Genomic DNA, 10,968 nt, shown 5'->3' with positions numbered 1-10,968 from the left:
CATGAATATGGAGCTTTCTTGAGGCTTTGCGGCCTGTAGTCATGCCCTCTACCTGTGCTACATGACCAAAATCCACAAACCTTTTTTTGGGAGGGGCTGTGGATGGCTAAAACTAAGTGAAAGGAACCAGGGTCCAGGAGCAAAGCCAAACACCTACCGTTCCTTTAGGGTCTCCAGGGTTCGAGGCCTGAGCTCGACCAGGTACCCAGCTGCCTCTCACAACCCATCACTCCACAAGAACCCCACATGATTATCTCATTAAAACAAAACAAAACAAAAACAAAATAACAAAAACAAAGAAAACTTTGCTAAAATCCAACTCCCTTTATGATAAAAGTCTTGGAGAAATCAGGGATATAAGAATCATAACTAAACCTAAACTTAATAAAGGCTATATAAAGCAAATTGAAAGCTAACATCAAATTAAATGGAGAGAAACTCAAAGCAATTTTACTAAAATCAGGAACAGGAAAAGGCTGTCCACTCTCTCCATATCTGTCTATTCAATATAGTAGTTGAAGTTCTAGCTGGAGCAATAGTACAATGAAAGGAAATAAAGGTATCAAAAATTGGAAAGGAAGATGTCGAAGTATCACTATTTGTAGATCTTATGTGCTATATCTGATAATCACCTTCACTGAAACAGAGGAGACTCCTCCATTGTTGCTGGGAGTGCAAACTTGTACAGCCATTTTGAACGTTGATAAGGAGGTTTCTCAGAAATATGGGAATTGATCTACCTCAAGACCCAGACATATGAGTCCTGAGCATATAACTAAAAGATGCTACACCGTACCACAAGGACACTTGCTCAGCTGTTTTCATAGCAGATTTATTCATAATAGCTAGAAATTTGAAACAATTTAGATGTCACTGAACCAAGGAATGGATCAAGAAAATATGGCACATTTACAAAATGGAATACCACTCAGCTATTAAAAACAAAGACACCATGCAATTTACAGGCAAATGAATGGAACTAGAAAATATCATCCTGAGTGAGGTAATCCAGACCCAGAAAGACACTTATGGTATGTACTCACTTATAATTGGATAATAGCCATAAAGTACAGGATACTCATTCTACAATCCACAGACACAAAGAAGCTAAGTAACAAGGGAGGATGTTTGAATCTCACTCAGAAGGGGAAATAAAATAGACATTAGAGGTGGATGGATGGAAGGAACTGGGCAGTAGAGGGGATGGGGAGTCAAACAGAAGTAGTCATCAGATGTGGGAAGCGGGGAGGCATTTAAAGGGCTAGAAGAGAGAAGGGAAATAGGTAGTGTTGGTGGGAATCTCTGGAATGGTATTCCTCCTGGGAATCTGTGGGGATGGCCCTAGCTGACACTCCTGGCAGTGGGTGATATGGAGGCTGATATAATCACCTCATGTTGCCAGTCAGGACTTCTGGTTCATGCAGGGCATACCAACTGACCCACACAACCTTCCACCCAAAATTTGTCCTGCATACAAATGTACATGGACAATAATGGAGCAGAGACTAAGGGGATGGGCAACCAATAACTAGTCTCACCTCATGGGAGAGTCAACTCCCTGACACTGTTAATGATACTCCTCTATGCTTGCAGACAGGTGTCTAGCATAACTGTTCTCTGAGAGGCTTCGTCAAGTAGCTGATGGAAACAGATGCAGAGATGCTCAACCAAACATTCGGTGGTACTCAGACAGTTTGGTGGAAGAGTAGGAGGAAGAATTGATGGAGCCAGAGGGATCAAGGACACCACAAGAATATCAACAGAGTCAAATAACCTGGGCCCATTCAGTCTCAAAGAGACTGGACCACCAACCAAAGAACATTCATGGGATGTACCTAGGCCACTTATTAATATATGACAGATATGCCATGTGGTCTTCATGTCAGTCCATTAACAAATGGTTGGAGAATGGCTCTGAATATGTTGCCTCCTGTTGGAAATCTTTGTCCTACTTGAGCTGCTTTGCTGGCCTCACTTCGAAGAGGATGTGTTTAGTCCTGCTGCAATTTGATGTGCCAGGGCTGTTGGTACCCATAGGGGTGGGGAGCTTTTCTTCTCAGAGAAGGAGAGGGGTATGAGGGTAGGACTGAAAGAAGAGGAGGAAGGCTACTTTGATAAAATGTAAAATGAATAAGTAAACAAAAGAAAAACATCAATAGCACTCCTATCTACAAATGAGAAATGGGCTGAGACAGAAATCATGGAACGAATACCCTTAACAATACCCACAAACAATATAAAATATCTTGGGGGTAATGTTATCAAGCAAGTAAAAGACCTGTATGATAAATACGTCATGTCTTTGAAGAATGAAATTGAAGAAGATAACAGAAGTTGGAAAGATCGCCCTTGCTCATGGATCAGTAGGATAAACAGAATAAAAATGGACATCCTACCAAAAGCAATCCACAGAATCAAGTAATCCCCATCAAAATTCTAACACAATTTTTTACAGACATTGAAAGAACAATACTTAACTTTATATAGGAAAACAAAAATCTCAGGATAATTAAAACAACCCTGTACAGTAAAAGAACTTCCAGAGATATCATCATCCCTGATTTCAATCTGTACTTCAGAGCCATAGTAACAAAAACTACAAGGTATTGGCATAAAAACAAATGATTGAGCAATGGAATCCAATCAAAGACCTAAATGTAAATCCATACACCTATGGAAAACTGGATTTTCATAAAGAAACCAGAATTATACAATGGAAAAAAGGAAAGCATCTTCTGTAGGAGGAGCTAAGGTGGGAGGAGTAAGGTGAGGAAGAGGAGGAATACGAAGAAGAGGAGGAGAAGGAAGAGGAGGAGCTGGGAGAGAGGAAGGAGAGAGAGGGGAACATGGAGGCGGATGTTCACGTGTCTGTAGCAGTCAAAGGTAGTTGGTATATCTAGGTTGGGTATTGGATTACACTTCTGATTGTATGGACATCTTATTACTGATCATTACCAAAATATATAAGCTTTAGATAATTTAAGCATTACGGTCTCATTTTTCTACTGGGCCCACATGGATGGCGGGATGGTCTGGGCAATGCTCAGCCTTGCAGAGACAGCGTGGAAGATTGGCAGAGCCATCTTCCATGTTGTCGTCTCGTGGGTGGCAGGGCTGGTATTTTTGGATGGCTGTTTCTAAGCTGCAGTGGCTCTGCCTAGCTCAGCTGCCATGTTTTTCAGCCAGAGGTCACGTGCACGCTGCAGCTAGAAACAGCCAACCAGAAACACCAGCCCTGCCACTCACGAGACACCAGCCTGGGAGATGGCTCTGCCAATCTTCCACGCTGTATCCGCAAGGCTGGGCATTGCCCAGACCATCCTGCCATCCATGCAGGCCCAGTAGAAAAATGAGACTCTAATGCTTAAATTATCTAAGAGCTTATATATTTGGTAATGATCAATAACAAGATACAATCAGAAGTGTGATCCAATACCCAAGCTAGATATACCAACTACCTTTGACTGCTATAGACACGAGAACATCCACCTCCATGTTTCCCTCTCTCTCCTTCCTTTCTCCTAAGCTTCTCCTCTTCCTTTCCCTCCTCTCCACCTTACCCCTCCTCTCCCTCTCCTTACTCCTCCCACCTTAGCTCCTCCTACATCTTCAGCAAATGGTGCTGCTATAATTGGATGTCAATATGTAGAAGAATGCAAATAAATCAATATTTATTACCCTGCAAAAAACTCAAGTGTATCAAAGACCTCAATGTAAAGCCAGAAACACTAAATCTGACAGAATAGAAAGTGGGGAATAGCCTTGAACACATTGATAGATGAGACAACGTAGGCTTAGATTTTTCAAAACCTACTTTTATAAGGGTTCTCAAATACTTCAATTTCCATTCTACATCACAGTCGAAAGGTAGGGGAGAAAGGATGGTAAATAGAACAAAGGCCTGCTCAGATGTAGTTTTGGGGGGCAATTCTAATCTCCATTAGTCAGGATACCAGCAGTCCTGTTCAGTAGTGTCAGGATATCAAGAGTCCAATTCAAAAGTGCCACAAAACACCAATCAGCAATGGTGACAAGATCCAGCAGAAATCACCAGGCCTCTGCTCAACTGGGACAAGTCAGCAGGAATGATCAGGATCAGCCAGATTGCCAAGCATTCTGTCTTGCCTCTCTCAGTGAAGTGAAGATCAGCAAAGACTGGAGACCAATAAAGAGCTTCATAGCTAGCTATGCAAATGCTCTGTCACTGTCCACTGAGTCCTATTTATACTAAACATCATGTGTCCTCCCATGGGACTTGCCTCAGCAAGTTGTGTCTGTATCACATGACACAACCATAAACTTCCACTTCAAGACAAGTTCCTGAACAGGACACCAATAGCACAGGAACTAAGATCAACAATTAATAAACTGGACCTCATGAAACTGAAAAGCTTCTGTAAGGCAAAGGAAATTGTCAATAAGACAAAACTGCAGTCCACAGAATGGGCAAAGATTTTCACCAACTTCATATCTGACAGAGCGTTAATATCCAAAATATATAAAGAACTCAAGAAAGAAACTAGACAAACTAAATAATCCAATTTCTAAAATAGTGTACAGATCTAAACAGAATTCTCAACAGAGTGATATATAAAGGCTGAGAAGTGCTTAAAGAAATGTTCAACATCCTTAGCCATCAGAGAAATGCAAATCAAAACAAATTTGAGATTCTGTCTTTCACCTGCTAGAATGACTAAGACCAGAAAGACAAGTGACAACTCATGCTTCTGAGGATGTGGAGCAAGGTGAACACTTATACAAGCACTTTGCAAGTCAATAAGCCAGTTATTCAGAAAAATGGAAAATTTTCTACCTCAAAACCGAGCTATACCACTCCTGGACATATACTGAAAGAACACTTTATCTTATCACAAGGACATTTACTGAACTATGTTCATAACAGTTTTATTTATAATAGCCAAAAATCTGTAAACAACCTAGATGTCCCTCAACCAAAGAATGGATAAGGAAAATGTAGTATATTTACACAATGGAATTTCACTCAACTGTTACAAACAATGACATCGCAAAATTTACAGAAAAATGGATGGAAGTTAAAAAAAATCATCCTGAATGAGGTAGCCCAGATTCAGAAAGACAAACATATGTACTAACTTATAATAGGGTATTAACAGTAAAGGAAATCATTCTACAGTCCACAGACCCAGAGAGGCTAAAAAACAAGGATGCAAGGATCTCCACAGGAAAGGGAAATAGAATAGATTTTGCAGGTGGAATTGGGGAAGCGGGGGCCAAGTACAGGAAGGATGAGTTAGGAAGGGGAGGGATCAGGTAGAGGGGAGAGCATGGAGGGAGGGAAAAACTAGTAGAATTGAGGGGCATTTAGGAAAGAAGTGGAAAACTAGTGCAATGGAAATTCTTTGGAATCTATGAGTGTACCTCTAACACTCTAGCAAAGACTCCTAGCACTGGGAGATAGGGAGCCTGAACTGGTCATCTCTGTAACCAAAGAAGCCTCAAGTGGAGGGATTAGGATACCAATCCAGCAAAACCTTTGACCTACAGTTTTTCCTGCCTGCAGAATATTCTGGGAACAGAACCTAGCTGAATCTTCCTCCTCCCCCTCCTCCTCCTCCTCCTCCTCCTCTTCCTCCTTCTTCATTGAGAGAGTAAAAGGATATGTGTGTGTTTGAGGGTGAGGGTGAGGGAGAGGGGGAGGGGGAGGGGGAGGGGAAGGGGGAGGGAGAGGGAGAGGGAAGAATGAGAGAAATCAGGGACACATCAAAAGAATATGGCTCACAGAATCAACTGACTCATGGAGGCTCACAGAGATCAAGGAGACTGAAGGGGTCTGACCTAAGTCCTCTGCTTATGTCATGGCTAAGTAACTTGGTGTTCTTATGGAAATCCTAAGAGTGGGAACAGAGGCTGTCCCTGACTCTGTCACCTATTTGTGGGACCCTTTCCTCCTACTGGGTTGCCTTCATGTGATGGTACGTGCCAGGTCTTATTGTAATTGTTTATGCTGTGTTTAGTTTGCATTACTGGGAGTCCTACACTTTTCTGAGAGGAGTTGGGAGACATGAGGCAGAGACTGGGGGGAGGAGGTGGAGGGAAAACTGTGATCAGATTGTAATATATGAGAGAAGAGTTAAAAATACATACATTAAAAACATTTCTACTAAATTCAGAATCATAATTCTATTTAAGAAGTTTGCTTATCTTTTTGTTGATACATTCACCTGTACCCATCTGACATCATCTATTCTGTCTCTCATAACAAATTTATCCTTTGGAGTTTATAAGCATTTTCAATGAGCTGATCCTGTTGATACCAAAATTTGAAAAAAAAAAACTAAGCACAAGATGCAACCATTTTTACTATGGCTAACATAGAAGACCAGTGTCAATCTTTGTTTTTTTTTCCTTTTTCTTTTGGTTCAAACTCTATCCAAATATGAAGTGAATTGTTAAAATGGATGCTAACCTTTACAATAAAATCAGAATAGGCTACTCTCTAGTCCTATGAATAATAAAATGATACACAAGTCCCAATCATGTATCATGCAATGATGGTTAATGGTCAATTTGTGTAGTTGCTTCTTCTTGGGAATAACAGAAGTACATTCCAGAAAATGTCTTCACTTCATGCTACTTGACCATGCTCATAGTTACTGTATTTCAGTGTGAAGAAGCATTTTTATTCAGCAGCTTTATGCCCTTATCATGATAGTGGCTTCAGTATTAATGTATATCCGTCCATTTACTGTAAAAAAGTAAAAGCAAACAACAATGACGACGACAACGAAAAAAACTTGTGTCGGTTTGTAGTTCTAATATTTCTTGTCATCTAGAGGTTACCTTAGCACAGTGTTAATTGCATACAATGATGCCTGCCATTAGATCATATGAGAAGAGGAGCCACAGAGAGCTAACTGTTGTTCAGCTGTAGTTCAGTGGTGCATAGTGAGGACTCCTTTTTCTTCCAGTCATTTTCTATTTTCAGACATGAACTCAGTAGGGAGCTTCAAATCTTCACAGTACTTTGATATTTCACAGAAACTGTGTGATCCAGGTGGGATTGAACATCTAAATCCTGTCAGTGAGCAGGTGTGTTGTTACCCAGGTATGAAAAGAAGAACTTCAGGTCAATTGATAACCACTTAAACACTCTGGTGCCCTCCAGGAACCTCACTCAACTAAGGCAAACACATTCTAAAAATTTGAGGCATACACGTAAGGAGGCAGAGCGGACTCCCTGGTGTTGGTGTGTAACCCATGCAGGTGCCTGGTGCCTTCTGAATAAAGTGTGTGGGGGGGGAGGGGGCGTACATTTGTTTCAATGCTCTAGTGTCTTAAAAATATTAAAAATCTTTGAGCAAAGGGTTCTACATTTTCCTTTTAGATTAGGACTTATTGATAATTCAGGCTGTACTGGCTACAGATTAGGTTATTTATAAACCATATGCTATTCTGATAATCTCTTTTATTACTCATGAAATAAAGATAATTATTGTACTTGCTTCATAGAATGGCGCTTATGAGAGAAACACCTTAACTTAATAACTGGAAGATCATAAATACTGAATAACTTAAGTTCATTGTGTAATAGTTCCCAAACCAAAGACAGAATTTGAAGATGCATTCTTTCATATTTCTCTCCTTTTCCATATTAGCCAAAGCTGAATTTGGTTTATCCTTAAATTTTTTTATTATACTTATCAATAGTCATGTAAAATTACCAGATGTGTTTTTATATAAAGACATGAACTTAATATGCATACGATTCTAAATTGTATATCTTTAAAATGATTTTATGAGTTATCTAGTTTAGTTCAAGAAAGGTTTTATGAAATAAAACACGGTATTAGCTCCTATTTTCTAGTAGAGACAACAATTTCAGATACCATTTGAATTCATTTGGGCATCAATAAGAATTAGATGTAAAATCAATCTTTCTAATTCCTAACCATTCTACCACAATAAAGATGCAATGCTACTGTGTGGGTATAAACAAGGATGGGGCTAATGAATTTGAGAGACTTGGGAAGAGAGTAAAGAAATGGAAGTGACAAGAATGTCAGGGAAGTTCAGTTTTCACTGGCTTGATTCTGAGTTAGATGTAGAGAAAAGAGGGCATGAGACAGGAATGGAACGAGGTGGATGTGTACCTGGAGGAGGAGAAGGAGGACCATAGAGTGGAGATGACCAATTACTTTACATTCATGTATGAAATTCTTAAATAATAAATAAAGACTTTTAAAGAGTGTTTGATTGGCATAGATGAACTGTAGCTCAGTAACTGTTAGCAAAGCAGTTAGCATTAATCAAAATTCAGCTTTTTGACATGCAGTTCAGGTGAATGGATGGAAAGCATTGTGAGGGATTAGGGAATGTAACATCATTGCAACGATTCCTGAAATATATTATGAAAACAGGAAATTTCAAGTATTATTTAATAAAGCTTTTACAATAGTGTATCATATGGGTAGCATTCAGTGAATGCTAAATTGAACTTTTAGTTACTGTAAAACTTTTAAGAAGAAGATTAAATACTTGTACTTTTATTTACCTTAAATGTGCTAGAAACAATTTGACATGAACACGTGTTCTGTTCCTAAGGGAAAATCCACAAAAAATAAATTAATGGGTCATGGAGTTTAAAAGGTTTTTAAATATTGATGCAGCTTGAAGAATTCTTCAGGTAGGTTTTAAAAGGTTTCATTCACAACAGTTCATACTTCTGTCTTCATAAGCTTCACCTCATTGCACTTAATCATTAAAATGAAGTGAATGGTTTGATTTGGAATTGTAGAACTACTTGTCCTCATTAAAATAAAAACTCCTAGGTCAACACATATTATTCTGGGGATTTTATAGTTATAGGTCAGATATTCGGCCCATTGATGCCTCCAAATATTTATGTGTAAACTCCCTTCTTCTTGCACATAGCTCTCACCTGTGTTTGTTATTCTCAGTTGCAGATAGGTGTGTTCAGGACATGAGCTCTGAGTCAGTGTGATCAGCACATTTCTCCAAGATTCACTGATCTCAGGAGTCTGGGAATGTAGAATGTTTTGCCCACAATTTAGCATTTTGGACAACAAACTAGGAAGATGGTCAATACCTGACACAGGTTGTTTTGTGTCATGTGCTTACTGTAGCAGGTACCTGGAATTTAATTCATACTCATGAAGATTAAAAAATATGGCAGTAATAAATCTGTTTCTATAGATTGGTTTTTAATGCTTAATGCAAAGACAGCTTTATTGAATCAGACAATGATATATATATATATATATATATATTAGGAGGTATTTGCATTTATGTGTGTTGAATATGTGTATACAAATTAATGTCCATACAAATTAATGAACGGAGATCATATGTAGTCATCAAATATCTTTCTTTATTTTTGTCTACTCTTATTTTTGAGACAAGTCTCTCAGTAAGCCTACATGTTTGTATTTCCTGGCTGATCCGCAAGTCTCTGGGGCCCACCTGTCTCTGTTCCTATCTTTACAAGTCTTGGGGTTAAGCTGTTCACCACCATGCCTTCTTTATAACATGTATGCTGGTGTTTGAACTCTGGCCCCTACATGTGTATGGCAAGAACTTTACCCACTTTGACTTCCTAGCCCCTATTTAAAGTCATGTTATGATGACACGTTAATGTAATTGCTTCCCACTGAAGTGTTTGAAATTGTATGCATTCACAACCAGTATGATGACAAGAAGTCCTCGCTTGAGCTTCATCAAAATTGCTCACATACCAAAATTTATAAATATTTATTTATATTATACTTAAACACTTTTACATTTTGAGTAAGGTATCTTATTTACTTATGCAAATACTTACTAAATTATTAGGTTCTGGTTTGATGATGTTGATATATATATATATATATATACATACATATATATGTATATTGCTATGAGATTACTATTAGTATACCTTTTTCAAATGTTTGGCCGTTTATTTGCCTTTTGATTGTATGACATTTGATGTACAGTATTAAATACATTTATAGTTCAAAGCTATCTATCTTGTTCTATGTGATCTTCAAATTGCATTCCTGTTTCTTTCTCTTTTTTTATTAAAAAAAAAAACCCTTTTCCAACAAATCAGTTGCAGGGCACTAGTCCTACACTGAGGAAGGTGTAGGATTCCCATGCAGCAATTCAGTAATCCCAGAGTCTTAAATACTTACCTGTGTCTTTTATTTGAAATTTATTCTTTAATCCAGTTGGAATACCTTCTATTCTCTACAAAATTTTTGATAAAAGACAATATTTTAATACTGTACTTCTAATCAGTTGCTTCATACTATTTTTAAAATTGAATCTACATCAGTTAAAATGGTCACTTGCCAATCATGTGCCAGGATAGTATTATTTATTTATTTATTTATTTATTTATTTATTTATTTATTTTAAAGGCCAATTAAACTGGTTTTATTCAAAGTAAGTCTACATTAAATTACAATATTAAAAATCTGTAGACACAATGAACTTAAAATATAAGAATTAGAAATAGAAATCTATTTGGTCTTTCAAAGACCACATCATAGAACTCATAAATGAAAATGTACAAATATAGAAATGATACTTACAGAGTAAGGTTTAATATGGGGACCCAAAAGATGTCCTATCTTAAACATGCATGTTTCAAAAAGGGAGAATCCTTTAATAATTTAGCATAAAATCGAGTTATATAAACTTGATATATTCCAGAAAATATTGCTTTAAACACTTATACATGATCAAAATTCCTTTGGTAGCTTTTAATCAAACTGAAACATGCTACTTTGTAAAATATAAAGTACTTTTAAATGTTGCAAAAGTGTCTGTCATCATCACCATGCCAACACCACGATGGAGCCTCGTTCTCTCTGCTCAATCTCATGTGCACACACACTATGTCACTAGGAACCAACAAGTCCTTTGGACAAACATAACTAAGCTCCATACAGTGAGTGCCAGGGCAGAGATCCAGGATGGTCTCTG

Source organism: Grammomys surdaster, unplaced genomic scaffold (assembly GCF_004785775.1).
Source record: "Grammomys surdaster isolate TR1022 unplaced genomic scaffold, NIH_TR_1.0 126391, whole genome shotgun sequence".
Classification (NCBI taxonomy): Eukaryota; Metazoa; Chordata; class Mammalia; order Rodentia; family Muridae; genus Grammomys; species Grammomys surdaster.
This window is presented reverse-complemented; position numbering follows the sequence as displayed.